Raw genomic sequence first — 15105 nt, forward strand, 5'->3', positions numbered from 1 at the left:
CAGTGTTGCCAATTTAGTCATTGGTTGGAAATTTGAATTGAGATTGAAACATTAATATACACTTTAAAAGCATATATAGGGTATGATACCTAAACCTAAAATGATGATACTTGTACCTAAAAAAGTATAATAGGTTTGAAAAGTATGAACAAAGACTGGCTTCTTCACACAGCTCTTGTTTTTTCTGACAATGTTGGCACATTCGTTTCAGCAATGTTGGCCAACCTTATAATTCAAATTATGATTTGTAAGCAAGGTCTGAATGAGCTCTCCCTTGCAGCTAGTGATGAGCCAGGGGAGGGTGGAGGCTTCAGGACCAGACTGTATTTACATGAGCTCACCTACTCTGCCTAGGTATCCAGCAGACAGAACTGTGCTGCCCAAGTGATCAGTTTTGGCTGGTGTTGGGTTACAAACCATTTTAGTATTGAATGTGGGGGGGTCATGAAATGTTGTTATTCTTATTGTATGAGTAAAGGGCAGCAGAACTGTACTTATCCTGTCCTGATAGAGGGGGTCACCCTCAAGGCTTAATTTTTGCCAGGGCTGAGCCCCAGCACCTCTAGGCTTGTCAGTTCATAGCCCCGGGACCTCTGGGCTTGCCACATCAGTTATGCAAGTAAAAAACTTGCTTGAGCCCTGGCACCTATTTCATTACAAATTAAGCACTGGTCACCCTCAACTGAACTGCACTCACTAAGCAAGGGCTTTGGATGGCAGATCCCAGTGGAGAGAGTTGCGGGATGGGATAGGGGTTTGGCTTGGTGGTGTGGGCTGTGCCTGAGTCACAGACACTATTTGACTTGCCCTCTCCCCTATTTAAAGACATAGCTTTTTAGGCTCTATAGAGAGTCTTTTTTGTTTTGTTAAGTGGTCACCAGAGCTGAAATCACTAATAATCAGGTCTAAATGCTTAGACCTGCTGCAGGACAGCATGTCTGGAAAAGTCAGCCCAGCCTACACTCGCTATGAGGTTCCCCCAGTGAGAGCTGAAATCACAGAGCTGGGTGAAACCTCAAGAGACCAACTCATGGAGGCCACAGTGGCAGGTGGCAGCAGAAGGAGATGGCGCAGAGCCATCAGCAATGGAGTGGTGGGGTAAATGGTGGCACAACAAACAACTGCAGCCAGAGTAAGTGGCTACAGCAAATAGTGAGCAGCTGGAGGAATGAGCAAGGTGCCCTCACCCCTCCCACTCCCCCACCCCCCAGAGTGGGAGGTGAACTCATGCGAAAGCACCTCTGAACTCTGGGTCTTCACTGACCAAGGACAACAACTACAAGTGGGGTGTGGTAGAGGGAGAAGGGAGGGACACGTTAAAGGAACATTTGTTTGTTGGGCTGTATTTTAGTGACTTTGCTCCAGAATGCTAGATTTGTGACTAAGAAACTTATATAAATATACATTTCCTAGTAGGCCAAGATTTAAAAAAAAACGCATTATTTGCCAAGGTCATTATCTCACATTGTTGCTATCTCAAGAAGTCATTATCTTGGGGAGTTTCTGTACTAAACATTTTTATTATAATTATTTTTTACATAGGAACATAAGAATGGCTATATTGGGTCAGACCAATGGTCCATCTAGCCCAATGTCTTCCAACAGTGGCCAGTGCCAGGTACTTTAAAGGGAATTAACAGAACAGGGCAATTATTGAGTGATCCATCCTCTGTCATCAACTCCCAGCTTCTGGCAAGCAGAGGATCTCAGAGCACGGTGTTGCGTCCCTGCCCATCCTGGCTAACAGCCATTGATGGACATATCCTCCATGAACTTATCTAGTTCTTTTTTTAATCCAGTTATAGTTTTGGCCTTCACAACACCCCTTGGCAAAAAGTTTCTCAGGTTGACCGTGTGTTGTGTGAAGAAGTAGTTCCTTTTTTGGGCCCAAGCTACCCAAGGAGTCTCCTCCTCTCCACAGAAGCCTTGCAAGAAAACTACACCCCTCAGGCAGCCCTCTATGCTCATTATTGGACATATGTACAACATTTGATACTGTGGGACTTTGTGGCATACATGTATCACTCCACCATATATTGGGCCCAAGCTACCCAAGGAATCTACTCCTCTCGACAGAAGCCTTGCAAGAAAACTGCACCCGTCAGGTACAATGGAGCTATAATAACAAGACTAGGGTTACCAGAAAGCAAGTGTGAAAAATCAGGACAGAGGGTGGTGGGTAATTGGTGCCTACATAAGACAAAGCCCCAAATAGTGAGACTGTCCTTATAAAATCAGGACATCTGGTCACCCTAAACAAGAATGAGATTCCAGAAAGCTGGAGGGAGAGCTTTATTCCAGATACAAATGTGTGAAGAAGTATTTCCTTTTGTTTCCTCTATGTAGCTTTTACAGATGCCTGTCTTATAAAACACCGACAGTTGAATGGAGTGAGGCACTACCAACAATGGGGCTCCCATGTGATCAAAACAGAATAGAGAATTTGAACACAGAGTGGAATATCATATGATGAATAAATGAAGAGTTGACTTCAACTTCTTCTTTATCATCACAAGTGGCTCAAACCGATCTTTGTGCTATGTTTCCTGGGATGAAAGAAGTAGGAATTAATCTCTTGCTACTCCTAGTCACAACAGCTACAGTTGAATGCTCTTTTTCATCATTGAATAGAATTTTGTGTTCTGAAAGAAGTCGCTTTCTGCGTGATCATGAGCATATCATGAAGGAGTGGAAGCACTGGACACATAAGAAGCCACCAAAAATGAATGCATTGCATTTGAGAAGTTAATTAACAGAGTTGTGCAAAATTACAAGAAGAAACCAAGAAGAATGTAGATATAGTGCTTCATAGTAGGCTTGTGTTGCCAGCTGAAATTTGTGTGATGATTTAAATCTAATAAAATGGTTGTGAAACATTTTTCAGTTTTTACTATGGTGCCATACAGCCCACCTTCGCCCTCATCGGTCCTCACCCCACCCCTGTATTTTTGAACACCCCCCCTAATTTCAATTCCTGGGGAAAACACTGGTGGCCTGGTCCTCCATCGACCTGGACCTGTCAGCTGGGTGGGTGTGTGGGGCACCAGTTTCCGTTGTCAGTGAGTGGGGCATTGCCTCTGTTAGCACAGAAGCATGCTGAGGGGCCAGGGCCACATTCACTTGAGTCTTGCCTTACTCCTGCATGCGAGCCTATCACAAAGGTAAGGGGATGTTGGACATTTTCTGAAATCTAGGACATTTTTGGTTGTCCCTCTCCCAATACCAGGAGAAAAGGGGAAGGGCCAAAGAGGAGTCAGGATCCCAGGACTGACAGGTCCCCAGGGCCAATGGGGGGAGGCCAGCACTCTAAGTCAGCTGATTGACAGGGTGGGCAAGCCAATGCGGAAATCAAGAGTCCAGAGCTCTGTGTGAGCTGCTGCTGGGGCTGCCAGGGCAGAGTAAAGCAGAGCGAGAGAGAGTGCAGCCAGCCTGGAGCTGAGCTGGGGAGAGGGCAGCAACTCAGAGCCAGAGGTGAGCTGGGGAGAGGGCAATAGTCCAGAGCAATATCCGGAGCCAGAGAAGCATTGGAGTGATAGTGGTGGGATGAGTCTCCTGATGTCGCATCAGGATCATGTGCGCTGGTCATGGGAGAGGGTGAGAGACTGGCCCCTTTCTCAAAGTCTGTGGAGAGGGTGTTAAGAGCCAGACCCAGAGGGGGACATTGCCGATTGGGAGGGCATTAAGTGCCAGACCCAGGGAGGTATGTGGCCTAACAGGAGGGCCAGAACTGAAGGTGGAGAATGGGTTCTGTCACCTAGAGCCCAAACCCATCCTGGGAGAGTGCCACCAACAGCGTCATAGCAGCACATCCCACACAGGAAGAAGACAGCGGTCTCGTAAATTTATTGTAACTGTAAGTGTATTGCACTTTAGAGACTGCTGCATTGAACTGCACCCAACTCATTTCCTCACAGGCCTGACACTGTGAAGGTTCTTTAATCCCCAAAGAAACAGTTTTGGTGTAAATACTTTGTATGTATGTTTAAGTGAATTGAAGTATTGCGGGTTAATAGGGTGACAAGCGAGTTAGGCATATCCTGGAGTAAGGGCAACCTCGTCCCTGCCCAGAGTTACCCACAGAGAGATTGAGGTAAACACCCAGGAGCCCCAGTCTCAGTTCTCCCCGTGTGAGTTGTGCTCACATAGGCTGGGAGTGGGAGGGAGGGTCAAGGTGGGCAGGTACCGGGGTGAAGTGAATCAGGGCAGGGACTCAGATCCTTTTGTCAGTCTGTTCAGCTGGGGGTATAGTGTGCATAGAGAAAGTCCCATACTACAGTGGGACAAATTCCCTGCTTACCCAAGGGTGAGTGGCCACACTACAGACTAACAATTGATGCTGTGGGCATTGCTGCAATGTCTTGTGCCCACACTGGCAATGTGGCCATTCAGATGTGGTGCTAAGATTTCTGGGCACACATCCCATAGTTAAGGCTACGAGTCTGTCATGGCGGTCATGGATTCCGCAGCAGCAGCAGTTTGGGTGTGTGGGAGGGGGCTTGGGTCTAGGGGCAGCGGTTTGGGGGGGGCAGTGCTTACCTCAGGGTGGCGGGTCCCTTGCTCCCACAGGCATGGCCCTGCAGCTCCTAGGTGGAGGGGCCAGGGGGCTCCACATGCTGCCTGTGCCCGCATGCCCCACCCCCGCAGCTCCCATTGGCTGCGGTTCCCAGCCAATGGGAGCTGCACAGATGGCACTTGTAGCGGGAGCAGCACGCAGAGCCTCCTGGCCCCTCTGCCACCTAGGAGCTGCAGGGATACACATAACTGGGTAGGGAGCCTGCCAGGCCTGCCAATCCTCCCCACCACCAGCACCAGCAGGGGTCCCAGACCTCGCGTCACTGCCCTCCCCTCTCCCCAGCACCAGTGGGGGTCCCGGACTGTGTGCCGCTGCCCAGACTCCCCCAGCACCAATGGGGGTCCCGAGCCATGTGCCGCTGCCCTTCCCCCCAGCACAAGCAGGGGTCCTGGGCCACACGCCTCTGCCTACCCTCCCCCCCATCACCAGTCTCTGGCCATGTGCCACTGCCTGCTCCCTCCCCCAGTACCAGCTGTGTCCCTGGCCACCTCCCCCAGCACCCGTGGTGCCCCCAGACCATCCCCCCCAGAGCACCCACAGCTCCCCACCCAAGTTTTAGTTAGGGGTATATAGTAAAAGTCATGCACAGGTCATGGGCTGTGAATTTTTGTTTACTGCCTGTAACCTGTCCAGGACTTTTACTAAAAATATCTGTGACTAAAACATAGCTTTATCCATGGTTTGTAGCACTACAGTAAACCGTGTCAGCCTATTAATACTTTTGCAGAGGATTGCGGTAGAATTTGACTGTCCCTTCTGGGGATTGTTGGTGGAAATTATATTAATCCAGCAGTTTATCAAGTAAACCAATTTCACCTTCACTTGCTCCAGTTTTCTGTCTGGGACTGATGTTCATGCCATGCAGTAACAAGGCATGGATCCAACTCAGAGGAACACCTCTACCAAATGTTGGCACTATTGCAACTCTCATTTTGTCAAGAGGAGGAACAACATGCATGAGTTCTGGTGGCATTAATTTTGGCAGCAGCTTGGCCCCATGAGAAAGCAATGATATGCTTTCTTAAGGAGAGCATGGAAGCTGAAGGCAGAGGTGGAGAAGTGGAGACAACTGATATAGTTTCTAATGGTGGAGGAATCCCCCTACACTGAGTAGTAGTTCTGGACCAGGTCCACAAGCAATGCAGACACGGGATGATCAGCAGTGGGCCTAGAATCATAGAATCAGTAATGTAGGGTTAGAAGGACCTCCAGATGTCATCAAGTCCAGCCCCTGCACTGAGACAGGACCAAGTAAACTTAGACCATCCCTGAGAGGTGTTTGCTCAAACTGTTTTTAAAACTTCCAGTGATGGGGATTCCACAACTTCCCTTGGGAGCCTATTCCAGAGCTTAACTACTCTTATAGTTAGAAAGTTTTTTCCTAATATCTAACCTAAATCTCCCTTGCTGCAGATTAAAGAGCCCATTACTTCTTGTCCTACTTTCGTGGACATAGAGAACAATTGATCACAGTCCTCTTTATAACAGCCCTTAACATATTTGAAAACTGTTATCAGGTCCAACCTCAGTCTTCATTTCTCAAGACCAAACATGTCCAGCTTTTTAACCTTGTCTCATAGGTCAGGTTTTCTAAACCTTTTTATGATTTTTGTTGCTTTTCTCTGGACTCTCTCCAATTTGTCCAGATCTTTCCTAAAGCGTAGCACCTAGAATTGGACACAATACTCCAGCTGAGGCCTCACCAGTGCCAAGCAGAACAGGACAAGTACCTCTGCTGTCTTACATACATCGCTTCTGTTAATACACTCCAGAATGATATTAGTCTTTTTTGCAAATGCTTCATATTGTTGACAAAAGAACGTAAGAACGGCCATAGTGAGTCAGACCAAAGGGCCATCTAGCCCCAGTATCCTGTCTTCCAACAGTGGCTAAAGCCAGGTTCCCCAGAGGGAATGAACAGAACAGGCAATCATCAAGTGATCCATCCCTGTTGTCCATTCCCAGCTTCTGGCAAACAGAGGTTAGGGTAACCATCCCTGTCCATGCTGGCTAGTAGCCACTGATGGACCTCTAGTTCTTTTTGAACCCTGTTATAGTCTTGGCCTTCTCAACATCCTCTGGCAAGGAATTTCACAGGTTGACTGTGCATTATGTGAAAAAAAATACTTCCTTTTGTTTGTTTTAAACCTGCTGCCTATTAATTTTATTTGGTGGCCCCTAGTTCTTGTGTTATGAGGAGTAAATAACACTTCCTTATTTACTTTCTCTGCACCAGTCATGATTTTATAGATCTCTATCATATTCCCCCTTAGTTATCTCTTTTCCAAGCTGAAAAGTCCCAGTCTTATTAATCTCTCCTCATACGGCAGCCATTCCATACTCCTGTCATAAACATACAGCTAAGGGTAGCATAAAATCCCTCCTTTACCTGTAAAGGGTTAAGAAGCTCAAGTAACCTGGTTGGCACCTGACCAAAAGGACCAATAAGAGGAGAAGATACTTTCAAATCTGTGGGGGAAGGTTTTTGTTTTGTTTTTCTTTGTGTTCTTTTTGGGTCAGCGAGGAATCAGGGTAGGGAAAATATATCTCCCAAAGCCATACCTGAACTAAAGGCCTCTAAGATTACAAATTGTAAGTAATAGGAAGGAAATGCATTAGATTATCTTTTGGTTTAGCTTGTGAATTTTCCCTGTGCTAAGAGGGAGGTTTATCCCTGTTTTTGTAACTTTAAAGTTTTGCCTAGAGGGGAAATCCTCTGTGTTTTGAATCTTTTTATTACCCTGTAAATTTATCTTCCATCCTGATTTTACAGAGGTGAGTCTTTTTATCTTTTTAAAAATAAACTTCTTTTAAGAACCTGATTGTTTTTCAGTGTCCTAAAGACCCAGGGGGGTTGATCTGTGCTCGCTTTGTAACCAATTGTTTAGGATATTATTCTCAAGCCTCCCCAGGAAAGGGGGTGTAGGGGATTGGGGAAATATTTTAAATCACTTGGTGGTGGCAGCAGTACTCATCCAAGGACAAGGAAGGATTTGTGCCTTGGGGAAGTTTTTAACCTAAGCTGGTAGAAATAAGCTTAGGGAGTCTTTCGTGCGGTCCCCATCTGTACCCCAGAGTTCAGAGTGGGGAGGGAACCCTGACACCCCTAATCATTTTTGTTGCCTTTTTCTGAACCTTTTCCAATTCCAATATATATTTTTGAGATGGAGTGACACATTTGCATGCAGTATTCAAGATGTGGGTGTATCGTGGATTCATATAGAGGCAATATGATATTTTCTGCCTTAAAATCTATCCCTTTCTTAATGATTCCCTACATTCTGTTAGCTTTTTTGACTACCACTGCACTTTGAGTGAATGTTTTCAGAGAACTATTCACAATGACTCCAAGATCTCTTTTTTGAGTGGTAACAGCTAATTTAGACCCCATCATTTTATACAGATAGTTGGGGTTATGTTTTCCAATGTGCATTACTTTGCATTTATCAACACTGAATTTCACCTGCCATTTTGTTGCCCAGTCACCCAGTTTTGAGAGATCCTTTTGTAGCTCTTCATAGTCTGCCTGGGACTTAACTATCTTGAGTAGTTTTGTATCATCTGCAAATTTTGCCACCTCACTGTTTACCCCTTTTTCCAGATCATTTATGAATATGTTAAATAGGACTGAGCCCAATACAGATCCTGGGGGACACCACTATTTACCTCTCTCCATTCTGAAAACTGACCATTTATTTCTACCCTTTGTTTCCTATCTTTTAACCAGTTACCAACCCATGAGAGAACCTTCCCTCTTATCCCATGACTGCTTACTTTGCTTAAGACCCTTTGGTGAGGGACCTTGTCAAAGGCTTTCTGAAAATCTAAATACACTATATCCACTGGATCGCCCTTGTCCACATACTTGTTGACCACCTAAAAGAATTCTAGTAGATTGGTGAGGCGTGATTTCCCTTTACAAAAACCATGTTGACTATTCCCCAACAAATTATGTTCATCTATGTGTCTGACAATTTTGTTCTTTACTATAGTTTCAACCAGTTTCCCCAGTACTGACATCAGGCTTACCGGCCTGTAATTGCTGGAGTCACTTCTGGAGCCCTTTTAAAAAACTGGCATCACATTAGCGATCCTCCAGTCCAGAGGTGGCTCCAGGCACCAGCACACCAAGCGTGTGCCTGGGGCGGCAAGCCACGGGGGGCGCTCTGCCGGTCGCCGCGAGGGCGGCAGGCAGGTTGCCTTTGGCGGCATGCCTGTGGAGGGTCCGCTGGTCCTGCGGCTTCGTTGGACCTCCTGCAGGCGTGCCACCGAATCTGCAGGACAGGGGACCTCCCTTAGGCAAGCCGCTGAAGGCAGCCTGCCTGCCGTGCTTGGGACAGCAAAATACCTAGAGCCGCCCCTGCTCCAGTCGGTTGGTACAGAAGCTGATTTAAATGTTATTACAGTTAGTAGTCCTGCAATTTCACATTTGAGTTCCTTCAGAACTCTTGGATGAATACCATCTGGTCCTGGCAATTTATTACTGTTTAGTTTATTAATTTGTTCTAAAACCTCCTCTTATTTGTCACCTAAAAAGAATAGCTCATGTTTGGGAATCTCCCTCACCTCTTCAACGGTGAAGACCTATGCAAAGAATTCATTTAGTTTCTCTGCAATGGCCTTATCGTCCTTGAGTGCTCCTTTAGCATCTCGATCATCCAGTGGCCCCACTGGTTATTTAGCAGGCTTCCTGCTTCTGATGTACTTTAAAAAAATGCTATTACTTTTTGAGTCTTTGGCTAGCTGTTCTTCAAATACTTTTGTGGCCTTCTGTAGCAGCGTGGTCACCTTGCTCATGCCCTGAAGGGCTTAAAACAGCCCTGGGAGAGGGCTGGGGCAGGGGAAAAGCTAGGCTGATTGTGGGAAAGCAGCCACAGGTGGGGCCATGCCCCAGTCAGGCCACAGCTGGCCCTATAAGAGGGCTGAGGGCCAGAGACTGGAAGAGACTCTCTCTCCAGCTTCTGAGAGAGAAGGACTGGGCTGCCTGGGAGCTGAGAAGGGTACCTGAGGTGGCGGCGGAGGGAGCTCCAGCCTGGTAAAACCACAGGCTGCAGACCTTGCTAAAAGGCCAAAAAAGATACTGGAGCTGCAGAGGGGCAGCCTAGAGATAGGCAAAGGCAGCAGGTCCTAATCCCCTTGCCAGTGATGAGTGGATTACAGACTGCAGTCTGCCCCAGTGAGCGGGGCATATCTCTCTATCAGTGTTATAGAGGGCGAACAATTTATGAGTAAAACAGATTTATTTGGAGTTTGGACATCTGAATATTAAAGACAAGAACACTTCTTAAGCTGCTTTCAATTAAGCTTGCAGTTTGTGGGACGTGGTTCAGACCTGGGTCTGTGTTTGTGGCTGGCAAGTGTGTCTGGCACAGCCAGGCAGGGCTCTGAAGTCCCAAGCTGGCAGGGAAAGTGGGGGCAGAAGTAGTGCTCTCTAGTGGCACCGAGACCACTTAGAGATTAATGAGTCTGCTACAGCCTTAGCTAAGAGCAATGTGGCTTTTAGCTCATGCAGTAGAGGCTCATGCATTTAGCTCCAGAGATCTCAGGTTTGATCCTGCCTGCTGATAACTAGTGTCTTGTCAGTGTTACATGTGCATCTCCATTAGGCATGGGCTGGCTCAGCCTCCATGCCGAGTACCCCATTGGCTGCATTGCATAGTAAGTAGCATGGTAGCAAAGCAACTGGAGTGGCCTTGACTGGCTTGAGTTCATAGTGGGTGCATCCTGAGATTTTTGGGAAAGCATTTCAGAGTTTCTCAAACATTCCCATGTTGTTCCCTATCTCTTTCCTTCATTCCCCAGTTTCTCCCCTTCATCTCTCAGTCATGTTGCAGGTAGTCCATTGCCATCTTCTCCTCCCTCTTCAGCATCTTCTCTGCTGTGGCCAGTTTTTCAGCTCCAGTTCCAAGCCTGTCCAACCTCCTGGCAAAATCCCTTTGCATTTCCTGCAGCAGGTTGTGCTGGCTCCTTTGCCACTTCCTGCAAAGATTCAGCAGTCGTGGCTCATCATAAGTGACTTCCGCTGGGGCAGCTTGTTCTCCATTGGGGTTGAGGGCCCTGGAAAGCAGTGAGATAATACATTATTTTTTTGTTCCTGGACAAAAGTTAATTCCATTTCACTCTCTGTGTCATAGCAAAGCAAAAATTGCAACTTTTATCTCACATTCAATTTTGTCCCAACACCTCCTCACTTGGTGCCTGCTGCGTGACAGGGTTCCTGCTTCCCAGCAAGACAATGGCAAGTGTCTTCTGTACCTTTATCTGGCAGATTTGGCACATTTGCCAGATCTGGCAAGGGCTTTTGCAGGCCTGGGGGGAAAGAGATGGGAAGCAGAAAATTGCTGTTGATTTTTAAATTGTTTCAGGCTATGGTGGCATTGGAGGATGTGAATCTGCTGGAGATCCTAAATCGGAAAAGAGAAGTTGTTCCAGACCTCTGATAGAAAACCATCCACCTAGGTCATAGAAATATTTCATTGTCTGAAAACAGATGAGCATATCAATGATTGGAGGAGATTACTGAACAACCAGAGTAGGCATGGAACATTTGCCTTGCCCAGAAATCTGACTGACCATTTGAGGTTTCTATTGAATGAAAACTTCCCCTGCATCATTCCACAACAGTGGACCAACATTTGAACCAATATAAACTGGATGCAGAGCTATTGGTTCCATTCAGTTGCATAAAATAGATGTGTCTTTGCAACAACTCCACCCACCCATCCCTGCAATCTGCAGCCTAACTCTTTAGCACCATGAGACTATGGTTGTTTTTGTATGTTATCCCTATGCCAGCAGTATTTTAGTTTTGCTTGCTTCAGAATATACAGTTTTGCTAGTGCCAGTGTGAGACATATCACACAGATATAGATGCCTGCTGCAGTCCTGCTTGTGCAGGCCACCCTGATTCCTGCATTTGCTGCGGTTGTTTGACTTGTAATAATACATACATGCTGTTCGCATGACTACAACACTGCTTGCCCATGTGAAATAAGAACATCAGAACACCAAACTGGAAGGGACCTCATGACTCACTGAATCCCACCTGCAACCCGTCATGTAATCCTGTTTGGAACCTTGTCAAGCTCCATTTTAAAACCAGTTAGTTTTCTTGCCCTCACTACTCCTACTGGGAGGATGTTCCAGAACCTCACTACTCTGATGGTTAGAAACCTTCTAATTTCCAGCCCCAGTTTACCCATGACCAGTTTATATGTATTTGTTCTTGTGCCAGTGTTGTCCTTTAGCTTTGGGTAGCTCATCTCCCTCCCTGGTGTTCCCTCCTGATGTATTCATAGAGATCAATCGGATGTCTTCTTAGCTTTCCTTTTGCTAGGCTAAACCAATTTCAGCTCTTTTAGCCTCCTCTGACAATATAAACTCTTCATTCCCCTGATCATCCTAGCAGCTCTTGTCTGCACCCGTTTCATTTTGAAATCAACTTTCTTGAACATGGGTGATCAGAATTGCACACAGAATTCCAGATGTACCATTGTACAATGGTAATAACACTTTCCTATCTCCACTGGAAATATCTTGCCTGATTCATTTTAGGATTGCATTTGCCTCTTTCACTGCTCCATGACATTGGTGGTGGCTCATTAAGGCTATGATTTAGTCACGGAGGGCACAGCAGTCACAGATTCCACGACTTTACCAGACCTCTGTGACGTCTTCCGCTTCAGCTGTCAGCAGCTGAAGCCAGGGCTGGAGGCACGACAGTGCACCCCTGCCCTGTATCTGGGACTGGAACTAGTACCCTTCAGCTCCTGCCCTGTGGCTTGGGGGTGGGGGGGCGGCTGCAGCTGGGCTGTAAGCCCCCGTCCAGGGGCTGCAGCTGGCTCTGGAGCAAGAGCTGTGCACTCCCCGTGGCTGCGTCCCCTGCTGTGTCCCAGCTCCGTGGCTTCTGCTGGGGGCTGCAGCAGGGGCTGTGTGCTCCTCTCACGGTTTCCCAGGGCTATGGCCAGGGCTTGGCAGGAGCCACAGCTGGCGCTGTGCACCCCATGCAACAGCCGCGGCCAGCTCCGGAGCGGGGGCTGTGCCCCCCACTGCGCCCCAGCCCTGCAGCTTCCACTGGGGGCTTCAGTGGGGGCCATGCGACCCTGCCTGGCGGCTGCAGAGGGGACCCTCAAGGCTTCGTAGGACTGCCGCTGGAGCTTGGGCAGGGTTGCAGCTGGGGTCATACACCCCTGTCCTGCAGCAGCAGGGACTGTGCGCCCCCATGGCTGTGCCCCCCCACTGTGGCTGTTGGAACGGGGATGTGACCCCCATCAAGACGGGGGGCTCGGCCAGATGGTCCCCCCACACTCCATTCCTCTCCCCTACTTAGCCCTGACCCCAGTAATTTTTAGTAAAATCAGGGACAGGTCACCGGCTGTGAATTTTTGTTTATTGTCCGTGACCTGTCCATGACTTTTACTAAAAATAATGACAACAAAATCTTAGCCTTACTCATCATCATCCTGCCATAGACTAATACACCCAGGTTTTTCTCCTCCTGTGTCATTTCCAAACGATGAGCCCTCAGCTTCTAACAGAAATTATTGGTACTAGTCTCCAGGTGCATTACCTTGCACTTTCTTCTATTACATTTCACCCCATTTCTTTTATTTCAGTCCTCTAGGTCATCCAGTTCTTCTTGTACGACCCTTCTCTGTGTTGATAACACCTTCCCACCTTGTGTCATCAGAAAATTTCATTAGCATACTCCTGCTTTTTGTGCTAAGGTCACTAATGAAAATATTAAAGATCCGTCGGCTCTTTAATAGACTAGTGCCGTGAGGAGCTCCACTAGTAACCTCCCTGCAGCTTGATCATTTCCCTTTCAGCACAACCCACTGTCATCTCCCTTTTAGCTAGTTCCATACCCACTTTCCAATTCTTGTACAAATCCCCATATTCTCTATCTCAACTAACGGATTCCCTTCTGGCGCTGTATCAAATGCTTTACTGATGTCTAGATAGATTGGCTGTACCCTGCTTGGAATTCATCTTGGAGCATGTGGCTGGGCAGCGAGGCAGAGTGAAAGCAGAGGCTATTGTAAGCTGGGGCTGTGAGGGACATGGGGTGTCAGGTGCAGGATCTGGGGGAGCTGAGAAACAGAACAAGGAGTTATTGTAGTAATTCAAGTCTCCATGGCAATAATGAGAAAGTGTTGCTTTCCCTTCAGTTTTGGAATACCATTTGCATGGTCTCCTCCAGTCTGGGGAGAGCTTGGATCTGCCAAGGCATTTTCCACCTTACTTCCCCTTTGCATGGGAATTTTTACTGTTGGTGTGGTGGATGGGCATAGGCATCAGGGCTTGTGGTTTGTTCTAGGGATTTTGAGCTTGGAAGCCAGGTGTGGGCAGCAGGGTTTCGAGGGGTTGCATGGGTAGGGGGCTGGGGGTTTGAAGGGTGCAGGTTATTAATTTCATGGGCACCTCTGCAGGCAATCCTTACATTGCATGATGTCATCATGAGATGGGCAGAGAAGGGACTTGTTCAAAAAAGTGATGGACCAGAATGGTCTCCCCAGAATTGCTGAAAGATTAGGGCATAGTGGGGACACCCATATCCTCCCACTCGTGGCCCCTTGTTGATGTCTCTGTGGTCCGAGAGCGCTGTTCATCTTGCCCAGAAGAATCCCAATCCCGTTAACCTGACCCAGCCCCTCAGACCAGGACTCTGTCTGATGGGCTACAGAAGCCAGCATGTGGCCACAGCACTGTTGGGAGTGGTGACAGCTTGGGCCAAGTAACCCAACTCTGATATGCTCACGGAGCTGACTCATTTCAACTTATTGAACTGCAGTATGCAAATTAGCTAGACCTGAGCTATTGACAGAGCCCTGGCTCTCGGCTACAATCCGAACTATGAGATATACTAAGATGTTCACTCTGGTTGTAACTCCAATCAAGTTTCTTCAGATACAACCTACAGGCAGGATTTCAGAGAGTTTCAGTAACTACATGGGAAGTTTGAGGAGTCGGTTATTCCGCTATTGAGATCATTTGGGACAAAAAATAGACTGACATGGAGGGCTAAATTCCCTTACAGACCCATTTAAAAATGAAATTTAATTCCTAAATGAATTAGCTAATTAACTTGCAAATTCTCAGAAAATTCATTCTGTGCCCAAAGAGTGAATGCTGGGATTTGGGGAGGATACTTAGCTGAGAGGTTGAATCCCTGCTTTAATTGAACAACTCAACTTACCCTTAATTCTGAGGTTGAGACCAGGGCCAGATTAAGGCATAACTAGGTCCCTAGCTCATGGAGTGACATGATTACATCATCATCTCATCTCAGTTTCATTTTTTAATAGTTTCTAGCACCTATGGTTGGGAAAGACCGTTTGACAACATGGCCTGAAGGTAACTGCTGTAGCATCTGCCCGAGTCTGCAGAGAGCTTGAAACAATAGCGCTGAGGGGGTGTTAACTCTGAGGCCTACTGCTCTGGACAGCCCCACCAGCAGCATCACCCCAGCACAGGACTCTGTGTGGCAGGAGAGAAAGAGTGCAGCAGATGGCTCATCTTCCCCGGCAGAT

At 47.3% G+C, this 15105-nt stretch overlaps 1 protein-coding gene across 1 annotated transcript in view; it reads left to right on the top strand.

Moving 5' to 3' along the window:
- Positions 1–3442: 3442 nt before the first annotated feature.
- LOC123344603 (mucosa-associated lymphoid tissue lymphoma translocation protein 1-like) overlaps positions 3443–15105 on the top strand; it is a 91809-nt gene continuing 80146 nt past the window's right edge. The window contains exon 1 of the mRNA XM_044980995.1: positions 3443–3471. The gene's annotated coding sequence lies outside the window, so the exon portion shown is untranslated. The remainder of the gene's footprint in view (positions 3472–15105) is intronic.

Source organism: Mauremys mutica, chromosome 11 (genome assembly GCF_020497125.1).
Source record: "Mauremys mutica isolate MM-2020 ecotype Southern chromosome 11, ASM2049712v1, whole genome shotgun sequence".
Taxonomy (NCBI): domain Eukaryota; kingdom Metazoa; phylum Chordata; order Testudines; family Geoemydidae; genus Mauremys; species Mauremys mutica.